Source organism: Pristiophorus japonicus, chromosome 1, assembly GCF_044704955.1.
Source record: "Pristiophorus japonicus isolate sPriJap1 chromosome 1, sPriJap1.hap1, whole genome shotgun sequence".
NCBI classification, from domain to species: domain Eukaryota; kingdom Metazoa; phylum Chordata; class Chondrichthyes; family Pristiophoridae; genus Pristiophorus; species Pristiophorus japonicus.
This window is the reverse complement of record NC_091977.1, coordinates 326,001,334-326,020,806: the sequence shown is the minus strand read 5'-3', so window position 1 is coordinate 326,020,806 and position 19,473 is coordinate 326,001,334. Positions and strand designations below refer to the sequence as shown.

Genomic DNA, 19,473 nt, shown 5'->3' with positions numbered 1-19,473 from the left:
CAATGGATGTGGTGTATTTGGACTTCCAGAAGGCATGTGCCACATAAAAGGTTACTGCACAAGATAAAAGGTCATGGGTTGGGGGTAATATATTAGCATGGATAGAGGATTGGCTAACTAACAGAGAGTTGGGATAAATGGTTCATTCTCTGGTTGGCAACCAGTAACTAGTGAGGTACCGCAGGGATCAGTGCTGGGACCCCAACTATTTACAATCTACATTAACGACTTGGAAGAAGGGACTGAGTGTAACGTAGCCAGGTTTGGTGACGATACAAAGATGAAGCAGTCCATGCCCACATGCAGCAAGATCTGGATGACGCTTCTAACCACTACCTCGACATTCAACGCCATTACCATTGCCGAATCCCCCAACATTTAACATCTTGGGGGTCACCATTGACTAGAAACTTAACTGGACCAGCCACATTAATATTGTGGTATTCTGCAGTGTCTCACCGCCTGCCTCCCCAAAAGCCTTTCCACCATCTACAAGGCACAAGCCAGGAGTGTAATGGAATACTCTCTCTCCACTTGTCTGGATGAGTGCAGCTCCAACAACTCAAGAAGCTCGACATCATCCAGGACAAAGCAGCTCGCTTGATTGGCACCTCATCCATCACCTTAAACATTCACTCCCTCCACCACCGGTGCAATGAGGCTGCAGTGCGTACCATCTACAAGATGCACTGCAGCAATTCACCAAGGCTTCTTCGACAGCATCTCTCAAACCCACGACTTCTACCACCTAGAAGGAAAAGGGCAGCAGGCGCATGGGAAGACCATCACCTGAAAATTCCCCTCCAAGTTACACACCATCCTGACTTGGAAATATAATCGTCATACCTTTACTCCATCTCCCTTGCAATAAAGACCAATATTCCATTTACCTCCCTAATTATTTGCTGTACCTGTATATTAACTTTTTATGCTTTGAGGACACCCAGATCACTATCACAGCATTCTGCAGTCTCTCTCCATTTAAATAATATTTTGCTTTTCTATTCTTCCTACCAAAGCAGATAACCTTACATTATACTCCATCTGACAAATTTTTGCCCACTTACTTAAACTATCTATATCCCTTTCCAGACTCTGTGCCCTCCTCACAATTTGCTTTCCCACCTATCTTGGTATAGTCAACAAATTTGGCTACAATACACTCAGTCCCTTCATCCAAGTCATTAATATAGATTGTAAATAGTTGAGGTCCCAGTACTGATCCCTATGGCACCCCACTAATTATTTTGCCAACCTGAAAATGGCCCATTTATCCTGACTCTCTTTTCTATTAGTTAGCTAATCCTATATCCATGTTAATATATTACCCGCAACACCATGAGCTCTTATCTTGTATAGTAACCTTTTATGTGGCACCATATCAAATGCCTTTTGGAAATCCAAATACATTACATCTACTGGTTTCCCTTTATCCACCCTGCTCGTTACATCCTCAAAGAACTCTAATAAATTTGTCAAACATGATTGCCCTTTCATACAATCAAGCAGACTCAGCGTGGTTTTATTATGATTTTCTAAATGTCCTTCTACTACTTCCTTAATAATGCATTCCAACAGTTTCCCAATGACAGATGTTAGGCTAACTGGTCTATAGTTTCCTGCTTTCTGTCTGCCTCCTTTCTTGAATAGGGGTGTTACATTTGCAGTTTTCCAATCCAGTGGGACCTTTCCAGAATCGAGGGAATTTTGGGAGATTACAACCAATGCATCCACAATCTCTGCAGCCACTTCTTTTAAGACCCTAGGATGTAGACCATCAGGTCCAGGGGACTGGTCAGCCCAAAGTCCCATTAGTTTGCCTAGTACTTATTCTCGAGTGATAATGATTTCCTCTCTCCCTTTTGACCCTGATTTTACTATTATTGGGATGCTTTTAGTGTCTTCTACCATAAAGGCAGGTACAAAATGTGTTCAAAGTCTCTGCCATTTTCCCCGTTTCCCAGTCTCATCCTCTAAGGGACCAACATTTACTTTAACTTCTCTCTTCCGTTTTTATATACTTGTTTATCAGAAAAACGGCACCTCCAACAGTGCAACGCTCCCTCAGCAGTGCACTGTGAATGTCAGCCTCGATTTTTGTGCTCAAATCTCTGGAGTGGGATTTGACTCTGAGGAGAGGATGTTACCCACTGAACCACAATGAATCAGCAAGCTAATGCCGGTAAATAAAAAAAGGTATGAAGGGTTACTCTTTATTTATACTCACTAGCAGCATCCATGCTGCCGCCTTGCCGTTCCGTGTGAGTGGGACGACAATGCTACAGTAGCAACCCGGGGTGCAGTGGGCAAGATGAGGTGCGATGGCTACGCCCCCCACCCCGGGCTGGAGACTGACCCAGTTACCGTGACAACCGTGCCTCCTGACCGTTCGGTGGCTAGCGGCTCAAGGTCCCGGATGACGAGCGCCTCGCTCTCACGCAGCGCTCTACAGACGACGGAAGGAGGAGGAGGTCCTCGCCCGCCGCCGCAGCGCTTCGTTCATGAGGCAACAGGAGCCACTTCACAGCGCGAACCGAGCTGGGTGGGAAGACGCAAAGAAGAAATGGTCGAGGAAGGGCCGCTGCACCTCACCTGGCTCCGGGCCCCGGCCGCTCACCTGATCTGAAGCAACTCGGTTTATCTTGTTCGCGTTTTAACCAAACGACTGGCAAATCTGAGGAGGGAAGCGCTTGCACCTACCCAATCTCGGAGGCAAATTCTTCTCTTTTTCCGGCAGAATATCAACCACCGCGCAACGGTCAGCCACAAACAGTGGCGAAGGCTCGAGCAGCCTGCGCAATCTTCAACTGCGCATCCCCGCCGACGTCACAGACAGCTCGCGGCGGGGCCGGCTTTCGAATCGCGTCACAGCATGGAAGGGGAGGGGCTGTGCTGTGTTGTACTCAGCATCAAAACATGCAGCAGGTTAGTCGCAACTCTCCTGTCGATCAAGGGTAAGGATTCAGTGCTAAATGTTGAAGGTTGTTTTTGCACATTACGTGAATCACAACTGTGGAATTATTTTGCAAGAGTCAGATCTAATCTGCAAAAGAAAAATTCAGGGTGTGCCAATCCTCAGCAAAGCCTTTTCCTGTCAGCTGCAATAACTGGTTAACACCAACGCTAAAAGCATCTGACCTGTAAGCAAGTTGCAATAGAAAAATGTAGTCACAAAATTGCAAACTGATTGTAAAATTTCATTCAGGATAGCTCCTGAAAACAGATGGACCATCTCCTAAACCATGAGGCCAGTGATGCAATCACAGCACCGAGGCACCTTTTCTTTGGCTGTTTGTAGCTTATTGTTCTGACTTCACATTATAAAGCAAGGTTCACTTTAATAGATTTTCAGCGCAACCACTGTGGGCACAGAGTGGTCAGAGGGATAAATATTTGGCACAAACAGCTCTTAAAGGTCTGCATTTAATATCCGAAAGACGAGACCTCCAACAGCAGCACTCCCAAAGTACTAAGAACATAAGAATTAGGAGCAGAAGTAGGCCATATATCCCCTCGAGCCTGCTCCGCTATTCAATAAAATCATGGCTGATCTTCAACCTCAACTCCAATTTCCCAGCTGATTACCATATCCCTCGATTCTCCTAAAGTCCAAAAATCTATCTATCTCAGCTTTGAATATACTCAATGACTGAGCATCCACAGCCCTTTGTTAGAGAATTCCAAAGATTCACAACCCTGAGTGAAGAAATTCCTCCTCATCTCAGTCTTAAATGGTCGGCCCCTTATCCTGAGCCTTTGCCCCTTGGTTCTGGACTCTCCAGCCAGGGAAAACAATCTCTCAGCATTTACCCTGTCAATCGCCCTCACAATCTTATATGTTTCAGTGAGATCTCCTCTCATTCTTTTAAACTCTAGAGAGCATAGGCCCAATCCACTCAATCTCTCCCAGGATTTTGTGCTCAAGTCTCTGGAGTGAATCTTGTGACTCAAAGATGAGAGTGCTACCCACTGAGCCACAGCTGGGCAGAGCAATGGATTAACTAATGCTACATTTAACTGCCTTCATGATAACAGGATTAATATCATCACAGGATTGAATATTGATGACTACACTAGAAGTAAATGGATAATTACTATCAGTCAACTGAACCTAAATCATTACCGGTACAACAGTCCATGTTGGTATTCATCTCTGCCTAACTTAATGTGTACTTTATTATCTTTTAGTTTTTATTTCTTTTACTAGATTTCTCGCTGTGTTTAGATCTTGGGCTATTGAATAAACTGTTGCAATACAGTTATAGGCGTTGATTTTCTGAGTACTTTAGTCACCCCTCATAACACCTTCTTTGGCTCGGCAACCCATTAAAAAAAATAGCATTCTCGGGATGTGGGCGTCGCTGACAAGCCGGCATTTATTGCCCATCCACAGTTGACGTTAAAAAGATGCTGATGGGTGTTCTTCCTGAACCGCTGTAATTTGTGTAGTAGCTGTTTGATACAACTGAAAAGAATAAAAGATTTGCGTTTCTAGCACCTTTCATGACCTCAGGACATCCCAAAGCATTTAAAAGCCAGTTAAGTACTTTTGATCTTGCTGGGCCATTCCAGAGTGCATTTAAGAGTCAACCATGTTGGTGTGGGACTGGAGTCACATATAGGCCCAGACTGGGTTAGGACGGCATGTTTCCTTCGCCAAAGCGACATTTGTGAACCAGTTGGGTTTTTACGATAATCCGACAGCTTCATGGTCATTTTTACTGAGACCATTTTTTTTTTAGTTTGACATGAACAATGTTTGATCTTAAATAACTTAAACTATCACAGAACAAAATAACATTCCGTGTAACTTCAACAGTCAAAGTGACCGATTCACTGACGTGGATCATTTTTGAACATATCAATCAGTTACACAAGCATGTCTTAACTATACTTTCCAGATTTGTAAAACTAAAATTCCAATATCTAATTCCGGTATCTAAAACACTGGCAGAAGACATCACACTGATAGCAACCTCCCTAATTAAGGAGCTATCTATTCAAGGGCCATGACGTCTGAAAGAACATTGTGTCTTCAATACTGATGTGAGCTGGTACAAGGGTACTAATTAGTTATACCTGAAAATACCGGAAGGTGCACATTTATTTTTACAACAATACCCTTTAATTTGACCTCTTACAAGAGTGATAGGAAATACTTTAGCTTGCATACCTTACCATCTACTCCAGAGACTTGATCACTGTGTTGACACTCCCAGTGCAGTACTGAGGGAGTGCTGCACTATCGGAGGAGCCATCTTTCGGGTGAGATGTTAAACCGAGGCCCCCATTGCCCTCGCAGATGGACGTTAAAGTACCCAAGGCATTATTCAAGGGGCAGGGCAGCTCTACCTGGTGTCATTGGGCCAATATTTATCCCTCAATCAACATCCCTAAAACAGATTATCTGATCATTATTTCATTGCTGTTTGTGGGCCCTTGTGCACAAATTGGCTGCTGTGTTTCCCTACATTACAACAGTAACTACACTTCAAAAGTACTTCATTGGCTGTAAAGCACTTTGGGATGCCCTGAGGTCGTGAGAGGCGCTGTAGAAATGAAAGTTCATTCTTGACAAATGCAAATGTTAAGTAGTTCTTGCATTGGCATCTTTACCAACATTGTAGACATGATCCTCACTTCCTTCTGTGTCCTCTGGATAGTGCAGAGGACGTTTTCTCTTGCAGCGGACTTCACTGGGGCATCACTCCTTAACTTTGCCCAGTTATCCTGTTTCATCCCCGACTTGTGGTTTGTTGCCGTTGAATGCAAAATTCACTTCAAGTCACCACTTCCCTTTAAATGGCTGTTGCAGGGCAGAGAACAGGGAATTCCATCTCCATTTGTGTGAAGGCACTGCATGGACAGTAACTTAAATATAATAGCTAATTAGATGCAAACCCAGTGGTTTAACTGAGAACTTTGTGTAGAAGCAGTTGGGTGGATGCCTCTATTTTGCAACATTGGGAGATCAGTTCCCAGAAAATCTGCCCTCTTGTTAGAATAGCGAGAACTGATACAATAAGTACCGAATGAGACAAGACTCTGAATGGCGTGCCGCACTATCTTGACCTGCCAGGTGGACAGCTGGAGCCATTAAAATCAGTGTCCTAATGGTGGAAAGATGACAAAAAAACAACCATCCCCAACATTGTCCTTTCCAGTATGTCAGCGATCATGGATGCCCATTCTTTGTTATGCTGCCTATGCACTAAGCACTGGAATTCCATCCCTAAACCTCTTTACGTCTCTCTCCCCTTGAAGACGCTCCTTAAAACCTACCTTTGAAAGTTACTGTTGAATTTGCTTCCACCACCCTTTCAGGCAATGCATTCCAGATCACAACAACTCACTGTGTTTAAAAAAAAAAAAAAATTCTCCTCGTCTCCTAACTGGCTCTTTTTTGCTAATTACCTTAAATCTGAGTCCTTTGGTTACTGACCCCCCGCCCCCCCCCCCCCCCCCCGCCACTGCCTGCTGGAGGAAACGGTTTCTTCTTATTTAGTTCATAGGGAACAGTAGCGTAGTGGTAACATCACCGGACTAGTAATCCAGATGCCCGAACAAATGATTCAGAGACACGAGTTCAAATCTCACCACGGCAGCTGGGGAATTTAAATTCAGTTAATTACATAAATCTGGAATTAAAAAGCTAGTGTTGGTAATGGTGACCATGAAACTACTGGATTGTCGTAAAAATCCATCTGGTTCACTAATGTCCTTCAGGGAAGGAAATCTGCTGACTCCAGACCCTCTTAAGTGCCCTCTGAAATGGCCTAGCAACCCCACTTGAGAATGTGTAAAAGGGTTGCGAAAGTGGTAGATGGCTAAAGAAGGTGGCAAAAGGATGGAGATAGGGAATCATGGGAAAATAGCTAAAGAAATGGTCAAGATACAGACAACTGCAGAATCAACAGAAAAAAAAGGGGTTACCAAGAGTTGAAGTTGAGGTTAGACACGGGTCATGAGAAAGCCCAAGGCAGCACAAAGAAAGAAAGCAATTCTAGATAGGAAGGGAAAAGTAATAGCTTCTACTGATAAGGAGGAAGAGAAACTAATTGGGTTCTTTACTGATAAGGGAAGACAGTGTAGCAAAGCTATAACTAACCTACCTGACACCAGCCCTAATTGGGAGACTTTCTTGCCTGCCATTGGACGTACTCGGGGGGGAGGCAGAAAGGGATTGGATAGACCAAGTGCTAATCAAATGTGTTCTGTTTTGAAAATGTATATCTACTGTGCTTTTCGCGCTGAAAAGGAGCTTGTCCAGGGGAAGGTAAACAGGCTCTGATTGAGAGTGTCCCTTTGTCTTGACAAGTCCCGGCCGGAGAATCTTCAATAAAGGTCTTTTACAGAAAAGGCAAGAGGTGTTCGTGTGTCAATGTATTCGCTGAAACAGATTGAGGGAAAAAGAATCCGTATCAACATTTGGTGTCAGAAGTGGGATCTCAACGGACGTCTGCCGAAAGCTTGCGAATTAAGAGCCAGACTAGCCTTGGACGAGACGGGAGGAAAGTGGCCACTGGAGTGAGTACCCTTTAAAATACCACTTCAGTTTCCTTCAGTTCCAAAAGTCTGAGGAAAGTTTGGCCACTCGCTGGTTTTCAGGTAGCGTCTGAACGAGATCCAGGTCAATCTGGCGAATACCTTTTAACTTAGGAAATAAGTGTCCAAGTCAGGTACGACCGTCGACTTTGTATATCACTTAGTCCATCTAGGCATTGATTGGACTTAAATTGCGCGGCAACGCGAACCGCGCGGCGACGCGGAGGAATAGAGAAATAGACAATCGTGCGGCGACGCGGAGGATAGGGAAATAGACAATCGCGTGGCGACGCGAATAGGAAAACCGCGGGGCAACGCGGAAGAAAAGGGAAATTGTGTAGAACTAAATCACGGGGCGACGCGAGGAATTGTGTAGAACTAAATCGCAGGGCGACGTGAGGAATTGTGTAAGGATAAAAGGAATTGTGTAAGGATAAAATTGAGCGATCATGGATCCAAAAATAGAGCCGGCCAAAGAAAAAATTTAATGAATAAGCTTTGTTGAATGAAGAGAGACTTTTGTGAATGTCTGTTTTTGAATGAGAGTACTTGTGTGATTTTTTGACTGCGGAATGAATTTTCATGTTTTTTTTTAAAAAGCCTGTTTGGAGAAGTGAAGCAGCTGTTTGCTTATTTTAGCTCCACCCACTTCTCCAAACAGAGTGAAAGTTTTTTCAACCCTTTGTAGTGTTGTCCTGTATGTGGGAAGTTTTAAGACATTTTAAGTTAGAAACGCAGGTGTGGATTTATTCGGATGATAAGTTACGGAGCTAGGAAATGCACAAAGGATAGGTTTGTTGAGTAAAAGATAAAAAATACATGGTCCCGGTGGTTGAAAAAAAAAGAATTTATTTGACACGCTCACTTACTTGTCGAAAGAAAACATGCAATGATTGATTACATTGAGTTGAAAGACATAAATTTAGTCTCGGAATGAGATAAAGAATGCCTTTTTTTAAAAAAAAAGCTTCTAGCTCAAAAAAAAGGTTTTAAATAAAGATTGAAATTACAAAGTTTGAATTGGGATTTTGAGATATTCAGAGAAGGCACAGCAAAATATTGAGGTGGATTCAAAAAAAAAATTATTAAATTAAATCTGATCTCTTAAAGAAAAAAGGAGATATAAAACTAAAAGGTTTGGAAACAATCTAGAAATACCTTCAGAGATCAGGTCAAACTCCTGGGCGAGTGGCGAGCTATCCGCGAAGGTGTAAAAGGGACTTTTGAAAAATGTTAAAAACAGTAAGCTTTAGCAGTTTAGAAGAGACATTTTAATGACTTTGAAACTGGAGCATTTTGAGATAACGAAAAGCAACCCTCAAAGCCTAATTGCTGGACTCCATTCAAGTTATGGAGAAAAGAAAAAGATAAAGACGCCACTTTGAAAGTAAACAAATGATTTTAAATTAATGTATGGAGTCACGAGCCTTCCGTGTAAAATACAAAACCTAATTTGAAGAAAGGAGATCTGAAAAAAAAGATGTAATGTAATAAATAAGTGCTGAAAAAAATGTGTTTGTGATGGAAAACGACATAACTTACTAAATACTAGTTGATGTTTGCTGTGAAAAAGATATTGGTTTAATTAGGAAAAGGAAAAAAAAATTGGAAGAGGTAAAAGACACTCTACAGTGATAATGATTTTAAATTATGAGAAAGTTTCACTCCAGTTTGAAAGATTTCCAAAATGGACGTTGTTTATCAAGAAAAGTCCCGAACAGTCTAAACAAGCAGGAGGGTTTTGAAAATAACGAGGAGAAAAGATCTAAGCTATGCGAACTCAGCACAGAAAAGAAAATTGGGAATTAGAGAATCTTACTGAATTTTAAAATTCTTATAGAAAATGGAACTGGCACGGATGTTTAGATTTTGTGCCGAGAGAGAAATAAAACACAAGATTTGCCCAGTGAACGGGACCGTAAAATAAAACGAAATGTTAGAATGTACACAGCATGTGTGAAAATTGGATTTCAGTAAACAAAATAGCTATTAAAAATGTGTGGTCTCGTTTTAAATCAATCAAAAAATATCTTTGGCAATTAGAAGTTTACTCTAAAATGCCATCTTCCCTGATGAGAAGATTTTATTATGACGGCTTTACTAATGATTTCTTTTTTTAATGGATTCCTAATTTCTAAGCAAGTTTTGAAGGCACAAAGATTTTTTTTAAAGAATTTTTCGGATGATTACGTGAAGTCACGTAATGACATCAGGCTTTCTTACAAACCTGTAAAGGAGTTAACCCTTTCCATTGACAGCTGTTTTATACTGGACATTATTAATTTGGATTTCTTAATAGAATAAAAAAAAGACTCACCTAACAGAGGAAATGGTGCGATAGTCAGAATAAAAATAAAAACAGAACTAGCCTATGTAATAATACTCGCCTGATACAAATAAAAGAAAGATACTCAAACAAAACAAATTCAAGAGTTAAAAGCTAAGATAAATAAGCTGGAAGAGATTTTTTAAAAAACGGGGCCAGACGGATAGTGCAGTGCGCAGCCATAGCACTATCACCTATGGCAATAGAGCCAATGTACCCCACGGTGGGTAAGTGTAGTCTACAAACCCAACCTAACTTTACCTCCGATTTCACAGAGTGACCGCAACATGCATGGATAAAAGATGAGTAGACCAGAACCTAACACCTGGTGACGACCAGGCTATCTGTTTAAAATTTGCAGATAAAACACTCACCGAGATGGGACCGCAGCGGCTACTTCGACCCTAGAGACTCAGGATACTGGGGACCTTGAGGCCCTCGCAGGCACTGGATAATACAGATGGACTACGAGAGATATAGCACACGCAGGAAAGACACAATACATGAACGAGCTTTGTTTAATTTGACTGCCGAAATATGCAACCCAGCAGCCAAGGACTGGAGCAAGGACAGAACTTATTTTAACGCATGGCTATGTATAGTGTATTAAGTAAGGTTGTAATGCAGCAGGCTGCCGATGCCATGGGCGCCAGTATATTCCGAGGACAGGAGCAAGTTCATAGGACCAAAAGGGGAAGGGCGCAGAAATCCAACTGCAGCTCATGCCTGGGCGGACGAAGCTGCAAACAAGCAGCCAAATCCATCCCGCAAGGAACAGAAGGGTGGGAAGAGAACGGAGCAAAAAGGGGGTGGAACCCCAGGATGTTTAGGGAAACTGGCCAGTGGGATAAAATAAAGACCAAGGGAGGTCTCTGGAAAAAAAGGTGTATGTCCTGAAGCGTGACACGGTTATAACACGGAGAAGCTGGTATTGATCATGCACAGCGCAAACAAGAAGGAATACAACCTAAAAAGGGGGGCTAGTAATAAAAGAATCTAAAGAAAGGATATAATTTGGGGTGCGTCAGCGACTACTTATCCTAAACCTAATGGATATAATTTTTCCTAGCTTCTGTGGAAATGAAACTATAAGTCTATACCAGAACCTGGCACAACGGATACTCGAAGGCCCGGAACCCACTACCCTGAGATTTAATGTCAGAAATGGAACAGGGCAAGGTCGGAAAAAAAAGGGGAGTACTGGAAACACTAGGCACGGGTTATGCGGCAGGGGTTATGACGATGAATGTAGGCAATATACGACCGGGTTAACAACTTAATGGCGTAGTCTTAAGTGGTTTAGTGGGGAGGGACTTGGATAACCAAGCCCTACAAGCGCGGTTGGGAGATGGCGTGGAAAGGGAACTGTTACAAGTGGCCCATACATTGCCGAAATGCCAAGACAATAAAATTGATCCACGGAATGGGGAAAGATATAAGTAAACGATTACAGGCTGAGATAGTTTGCTCCGGGTATGGGGCCTGGATATTAAGTGAGGTACAACATAATTTGGAGCAACTCCAGAATAGAGACATACCAGATTGGATTCCGAACAGCATACTTAACAATTGGACTCTAGATTAAAAAAAATGAATAACACATGTGAGGTACGAAGGAATAGTCACGCATGGGTGCCGAAATTCAGATGTATTACTGGGCGGGTGAATATGATCAGATTTATGTTGTCCAAACCACAGTATGATGTAACAAAGGGAGACCCCTTATATCAGATCGATAATATTGGTGAAGTGAGAAACCAAACTCGGTTACGTTACCATCAGCCTGCCAGATGGGTGATTAAAATTAACAATAGTACCAAAGGCATTGATATAACTGACTGCTATAAAATTAACCAAGTGGTTTTATGTCGAGGTACGCCACGAATGACGAATGATGATTGCAGATTCCACCAAACAAACGGATGCATGCTGAGTATCACTCCTCTCGAACACGATCTTGAGACCATCGCTGCCCCGCAAGGGAACGGAGAGTGATGCGTGAGCACGGGGACAGCCAACTTAACCATTAAGACCAGGGGAGGAGTCACCCCTGTGTCCTCATTACTCCTAACTTCTGCTTCAGACCCAAGGGAGAAATAGACATAGACGGATATCATATACATCCCGAGACAACGGAAATCATTGACGGAACAATCACGGATACCCTCCGAGAAGGGTACGAAGAGGCGGTATGGGAACCGCAAGGCAAACAGATACTGGAACTAAATGAGGAACAATTACGTTTGGTGCAAGGAATCCAGAATCAAAGACGACAGTACGTCCGGCTGATGGAAGAAATAGACAACTTACAGAGAGACACTAACGCAATGCTGGCTGAATAGCCCTGGTATTCAAAGCTGTGGGACATTGGACTTAATATTCAAATTCACCCATGGATAAAAATAATATCACATGTACTTGTAGTAATACAGGGTCTGGTTCTGATGGTCATGATGGGATTAACTTGTGCACGAATTAAACAGGCCAAACGATAAGTCAGGGCACGTACTATGATTAAGGCCATAAGGGATGAAAATTTAAGCAGTCCTCCAGGAAGGACTTACCTTATATAACTCTGTGGGAAGGTTTCAGGAGGTCCCGAAGCTTGGGAGATGGCCACCCAGGTGAACGAACCTATCTGGAACTTGTCTACAGGGAGATAGTTATTGGGAAATATGGCCAGCTTGGCGTATAGCCAAGGGCCAAAAGGGGGGAAATGCAAGAGAAAAATTTGGCATTAGGGGTACCAGTGGGACAAGGGTTAAAGTGCTGGTTCCTGCACTGGCCCATAAGGAGGTAAAAGGCTTCTCTTCGGCCTTGTACCAAGGCTCCAGAAGTTATCAATTCAATAATATTCCGACAGGATACGATGTGAGAACCTAAACAGACATTGATAAGACCTTGCGAAGAGGCTCGAGGCAGACTCACAGACAACAGGGAGGATCAGGAAAGAGAATGCGCACGGCTGAACGCGATACTCCTGGAATAAGCACCAGGTTTATCATGGAATGTGTAAAAGGGTTGCGAAAGTGGTAGATGGCTAAAGAAGGTGGCAAAAGGATGGAGATAGGGAATCATGGGAAAATAGCTAAAGAAATGGTCAAGATACAGACAACTGCAGAATCAACAGAAAAAAAAGGGGTTACCAAGAGTTGAAGTTGAGGTTAGACACGGGTCATGAGAAAGCCCAAGGCAGCACAAAGAAAGAAAGCAATTCTAGATAGGAAGGGAAAAGTAATAGCTTCTACTAATAAGGAGGAAGAGAAACTAATTGGGTTCTTTACTGATAAGGGAAGACAGTGTAGCAGAGCTATAACTAACCTACCTGACACCAGCCCTAATTGGGAGACTTTCTTGCCTGCCATTGGACGTACTCGGGGGGAGGCAGAAAGGGATTGGATAGACCAAGTGCTAATCAAATGTGTTCTGTTTTGAAAATGTATATCTACTGTGCTTTTCGCGCTGAAAAGGAGCTTGTCCAGGGGAAGGTAAACAGGCTCTGATTGAGAGTGTCCCTTTGTCTTGACAAGTCCCGGCCGGAGAATCTTCAATAAAGGTCTTTTACAGAAAAGGCAAGAGGTGTTCGCGTGTCAGTGTATTCGCTGAAACAGATTGAGGGAAAAAGAATCCTTATCAACACACTCATTTGTACCAAAATAATAAGAGTAAAACCAGACAGACCACCCAGCATTGACCTCGGCACCGGCTATGGACATGACAACGGCACACCCAGCCCAATCGACCCTGCAAAGTTCTTCTCACCAACATCTGGGGACTTGTGCCTAAATAGAGAGAGCTGTCCCACAGACTCGTCAAGCAACAGCCTGACATAGTCATACTCACAGAATCATATCTTTCAGCCAATGTCCCAGCCTCCTCCATCACCATCCCTGGGTATGTCCTGTCCCACCGTGGTGTACAGTCAGGAGGGAGTGGCCTTTGGAGTCCTCAACATTGACTCCGGACCCCATGAAGACTCATGGCTTCAAGTCAAGCATGGGCAAGGAAACCTCCTGCTGATCACCGTTCCCTCAGCTGATGAATTAGTACTCCTCCATGTTGAACACCACTTGGAAGAAGCACTGAGCGTAGCAAGGGCACAGGATGTACTCTGGGTGGGGGACTTCAATCATCATGACTTGATAGCACCACTACTGACTGAGCTGGCCGAGTCGTAAAGGACATAGCTGTCAGACTGGGCCTGCAGCAGGTGGTGAAAGAACCAACACGAGGGAAAAACCTACTTGACTTCTTCCTCACCAATCTACCTGTAACAGATGCATCTGTCCATGACAGCATTGATAGCAGTGACCACCGCACAATCATTGTGGAGATTTTCACACGGAGGACACCATCCATCGTGTTGTGTGGCACAACCACTGTGCTAAATGGGATAGATTCAGAACAGAGACCTAGCATCTCAAAACTAGGCATCCATGGGGCACTGTAGATAATCAGCAGCAGCAGAATTGTATTCCACCACAACTTTTAACCTCATGGCCTGGCATATCCCTCACTCTACCATTACCATCAAGCCAGGGCACGAACCCTGGTTCAATGAGGAGTGTAGAAGAGCATGCCAGGAGCAACACCAAGCATACCTGAAAATGAGATGCCAACTTGGAGAAGCTGCAACATAGGACTACATGCATGCTAAAAAGCAGAAGCAGCATGCTTTCGACAAGGCTAAGCAATCCCACAATCAACGGATCAGATTAAAGCTCTGTAGTCCTGCCACATCCAGTCGTGAATGGTGGTGGACCATTAAACAATTAACGGGAGGAGGAGGCTCCATGAACATCCCCATCCTCAATGATGGTGGAGCCCAGCACGTCAGTGCAAAAGAAAAGGCTGAAGTATTTACAACCATCTTCAGTCAGAAGTGCCGAGTGGATGATCCATATCGGCCTCCTCCTGAAGTCCCCACCATCACAGAAGCCAGCCTTCAGCCAATTTGATTCACTCCATGTGATATCAAAAAACGGTTGAATGCACTAGGTACAGCAAAGGCTATGGGACCAGACAACGTTCCGACTGTTGTGCTGAAGACTTGTGCCCCAGAACTAGCTGCACCTCTAGCCAAGCTGTTCCAGTACAGCTACAGCACTGGCACCTATTCGGCAATGTAGAAAACTGCCCGGGTACGTCCTGTCCACAAAAAGCAGAACAAATCCAATCCGGCTAATTACCGCCTCATCAGTCTACTCTCAATCATCAGCAAAGTGATGGAAGGTTAACAGTTCTATCAAGCGGCACTTACTCACCAATAACCTGCTCACTGATGCCCAGTTTAGGTTTCACCAGGACCACTCGGCTCCAGACCTTGGTCAAACATGGACAAAAGAGCTGAATTCCAGAGGTGAGGTGAGCGTGACTGCCCTTGACATCAAAGCAGCATTTGACTGAGTGTGACATCAAGGAGCCCTAGTAAAACTGAAATCAATGGAACTCAGGGGGAAAACACTCCACTGGCTGGAGTCATACCTAGCACAAAGGAAGATGGTTGTGGTGGTTGGAGGTCAGTCATCACAGCCCCAGGACATCGCTGCAGGAGTTCCTCAGGGCAGTGTCCTAGGCCCAACCATCTTGAGTTGCTTCATCAATGACCTTCCTTCCATCATAAGGTCAGAAGTGGGTATGTTCGCTAATGATTGCACAGTGTTCAGTTCCATTCGCAACTCCTCAGATAATGGAGCATTCCATGCCCGCATACAGCAAGACCTGGACAACATTCAGGCATGGGCTGATAAGTGCCAAGTAACATTTGCGCCACACAAGTGCCAGGCAATGACTATTTCCAACAAGCGAGAGTCTAACCACCTCCCCTAATATTCAATGGAATTGCCATCGCCGAATCCTCTACCATCAACATCCTGGGGGGTCACCATTGACCAGAAACTTAACTGGACCAGCCACAAAAATACTGTGGCAACAAGAGCAGATCAGAGGCTGGGTATTCTGCGGTGAATGTCTCACCTCCTGACTCCCCAAAGCCTTTACACCATCTACAAGGCACAAGTCAGGAGTGCGATGGCTGGATGAGTGCAGCTCCAATAACACTCAAGAAGCTCGACATTATCCAGGACAAAGCAGCCCGCTTGATTGGCACCCCATCCACCACCTTAAACATCTACTCCCTCCACCATCGTACCGTGGCTGCAGTGTGTACAATCTACAAGATGCACTGCAACAACTCGCCAAGGTTTCTTCGGCAGCACCTCCCAAACCCATGACTTCTACCACCTAGAAGGACAAGGGCAGCAGGCACATGGGAACACCACCACCTCCATGTTCCCCTCAAGTCACACACCATCCTGATTTGGAAACATATCGCTGTTCCTTCATTGTCGCTGGGTCAAAATCCTGGAACTCCCTCCCTAACAGCATTGTGGGAGTACCTTCACCACACGGACTGCAGCGGTTCAGGAAGATGGCTCACCAACACCTTCTCCAGTGCAACTCGGGATGGGCAATAAATGCTGGTCTTACCAGCAACGCCCACATCCTGTGAATGAATTTTTTTTTAAGTCTACCAAAACCCCTTCATAATTTTGAATGATTCTACGATTCCTGGGATGAGAGGGCTGTCCTATGAGGAGAGATTGAGTAGAATAGGCCTATAGTCTCTGGAGTTTAGAATGAGAGGTGATCTCATTGAAAGGTATAAAATTCTTAGAGGGCTTGACAGAGTCGATGCTGAGAGGCAATTTCTTCTGGCTGGAGAGTCTAGAACTAGGGATCATAGTCTCAGGATAAGGAGTCAGCCATTTAGGACTGAGATTAGGAGAGATTTCTTCACTGAGGGTTGTGAATCTTTGGAATTCTCTACCCCACAGAACTCTGGATGCTCAGTTGTTGAATATATCCAAGACTGAGATCGAAACATTTTTGGGCACTAAGGGAATCGAGGGATATGGGGATAGGGCAGGAAAGTGGAATTGATGTAGAAGATCAGCCATAATCTTATTGAATGGTGGAGCAGGCTCGAAGGGCTATATGGTCTACTACTCCTCCAATTTCTTATGTTTTTATCTCCCCTTAACCTTCCCTGTTGTTGCTATTGATTTTAATGATTGCACAAGCTGTGAATCGTGTGTGCTGCCATCTGCACCCCATTTTCCGATTGCCTTCACATCAAATAAAGTTTCGCAGTGGAAGAGCCAACTCATAGAATTTACCTCAATATCTCTTTATCGTACTAACAATACCCTTAAGGAGTCATTCTGCAAGACTCCGCTCCTGGTACAGAGTCTCGCCAGCAGAGGACTAGGAAAGCAGCCAATTTCGCGACTGTTGCACTGCCCACTGGCAAGTTTAGTGGCAGAATCAAAGACTCATGGCACCTGTATGATTCTTGTTGGCAACATTTATTGTGTGCATTTTTAAAAGTATGTGAATGGATTTTACAAACTAATATTAATGGACGGAGTATCCTGCTTTGCTTCTACTCTCAAAGTCATTGATTGTGCTCCTGATAAATAAAGCTGCACACCAGGATGTAAATATGAAAAAACTACCCTCTGATTTCTTGTGTTCCAATTTTGTTCTACCAAGTGCTGTGAATGTTAAAATGTATTTTTCTGGTCCTGGTAAATAGCATTAATTACTTTTTCTTTGTCTGTTTGCAGTTGTCTAAGTTCCCCCTGCTACTTTCTTGCACTCTCCTCCACAAACTACCTAGTCTCAATGTGTGGGAGGAGTCCAAAACTAGGGGGCCATAATAGTGATACAAAAGCAAAATAGTGCGGATGCTGGAAATCTGAAATAAAAACAGAAAATGCTGGAAGTAGCAGGTCAGGCAGCATCTGTGGCGAGAGAAACAATTAACGTTTCAGTTCGACAACCTTTCATCAGAACTGGAAAAAAAACATTTTAATTTCAAAATATACTTTATTCATATAAAAAATGTGCACAATATATTGGAAGACAGTTCAGTACATTTGGATGCGGTCAGCAATTCCATACAATACATTTGGATGCTAATGGCAGTTCCGTTCAATTCATTTGCTTACTTTACATTTCGAGGTACATTTCAGTACAATCCAGGATACATTGTAATACAGTCATCAAATTAATTTACTAGTGGCACTATACGGTACATGGAATGGGTGAGGGTACAGTTACATTTCTTTGCAACATACATTACTAAACAGAACTTGCATTATACATGGCACTACATAGGTTTTTTCAGATCATGGTGCTCTATGTTAGAAAAAGTTTACAAGTACAGCCCGAGGGGAGTTTTCTACTGATTCCAGCCCCTGGGTTTATCATGGCGGAAGGGCTTTAAACTGTGGCTCTTCCCCACCGTGCCTTTGCGGTGACTGCACCAATTTTTAGTGCGTCCCTCAGCACGTACTCCTGGATCTTGGATTGCGCCAGTCTGCAACACGCAGGCGTGGACTTCACCTTGCTCTGGAAGACCAGCAAGTTTCGGCAAGACCAAAGTGCGTCTTTCACTGAGTTGATGGCTCTCCAGCAGCAGATGATGTCTGCCTCGGTGTGTGTCCCTGGGAACAGCCCGTAGAGCACAGTGTCCTGTGTTACGGAGCTGCTTGGGATGAACCTCGACAGCAACCACTGCATCTCCATCCAGACCTGCCTTGCAAAGGGGCAATCCCAAAGAAGATGGATGACTGTCTCGTCCGCACCACAACCAGCTCGGGGGCAGAGACTGGAAAATTTTAGAAATGTAACAGGTTTAAGCAACCTGAAACGTTAACTCTGTTTCTCTCTCCGCAGATGCTGCCTGACCTGCTGTGCTTTTAGGTCATAATAGGGAAGTCAAGAAACTTCTTTACCCAGAGAGTGGTGAGAATGTGGAACTCGCTACCACAAGAAGTGGTTGAAGCAAATAGCATAGATGCATTTAAGGGGAAGCTAAATAAACACATAAGGGAGAAAGGACTAGAAGGATATGCTGATAGGGTGAGATGAAGTAAATGCAGGAGGCTGGTATGGAGCATAAATGCGGCTTAGCATTTGTTGGGCCGAATGGCCTGTTCCTATGCTGTAAATTCTATGTAATGTAATTCTATGCAATATAAATAAACTTGTGCATTAGCTAACCATGAAATGTGAAAATGAAGCTCGGTGCAATTTTCTCACCACAGAGTGGTGTTCCATCTTCTCACTGAATTGATTCCAACACCTAATGTGGTTGATGCAAACTGACATTAACTCTAAGCTTAATACAGTAGGACACTGATCTCCCCCTTGGAGAACACGACTGCTGTGGCAATTCATTGGTTATACCATGCACAAAGCTAGCAGGATGTGCAAACACCTGAAGCATCCACAGGAGCACTGCGAGAAAAAAAATATTCTTGCGCATCTTGTGTGATTCTGCAGCCTCTTCAATACATATACGGCTGAGAAGTTCAAAATAGCTGAGTAAGAAATGCTGTAAACCTGAAGTAGTCACACTTCCACAAAGAGCTTCCAAAGAAGAAATTAATTTCGATCTGTACTTGCCGCCGTTTGTGGGTGATGATCAAAAATTGCAAATTTTTAGTCAAATTGAACAGCTTTTGAAATGTTAAGGGCTAGATTTTCTTCTGGAAATCCACCTCTTTTTGGGCAGTCCTGGAGAATAAATTGAA

The 19,473-nt window shown here is 43.7% G+C and overlaps 2 protein-coding genes across 3 annotated transcripts in view; one reads left to right on the top strand and one right to left on the bottom strand.

The window, feature by feature from the left end:
* The window catches only part of snrka (SNF related kinase a), a 37,712-nt gene extending 34,915 nt beyond the window's left edge, over window positions 1–2,797 (bottom strand). Inside the window, exon 1 of one of the 2 annotated variants that reach the window (XM_070888888.1) lies at window positions 2,701–2,797. The gene's annotated coding sequence lies outside the window, so the exon portion shown is untranslated. Of the gene's footprint in view, window positions 1–2,227; window positions 2,304–2,700 lie in introns of those variants that run through there. The other variant, XM_070888901.1, reaches the window with a different exon arrangement.
* pomgnt2 (protein O-linked mannose N-acetylglucosaminyltransferase 2 (beta 1,4-)) overlaps window positions 2,405–19,473 on the top strand; it is a 76,081-nt gene continuing 59,012 nt past the window's right edge. Inside the window, exon 1 of the mRNA XM_070888913.1 lies at window positions 2,405–2,925. The gene's annotated coding sequence lies outside the window, so the exon portion shown is untranslated. The remainder of the gene's footprint in view (window positions 2,926–19,473) is intronic.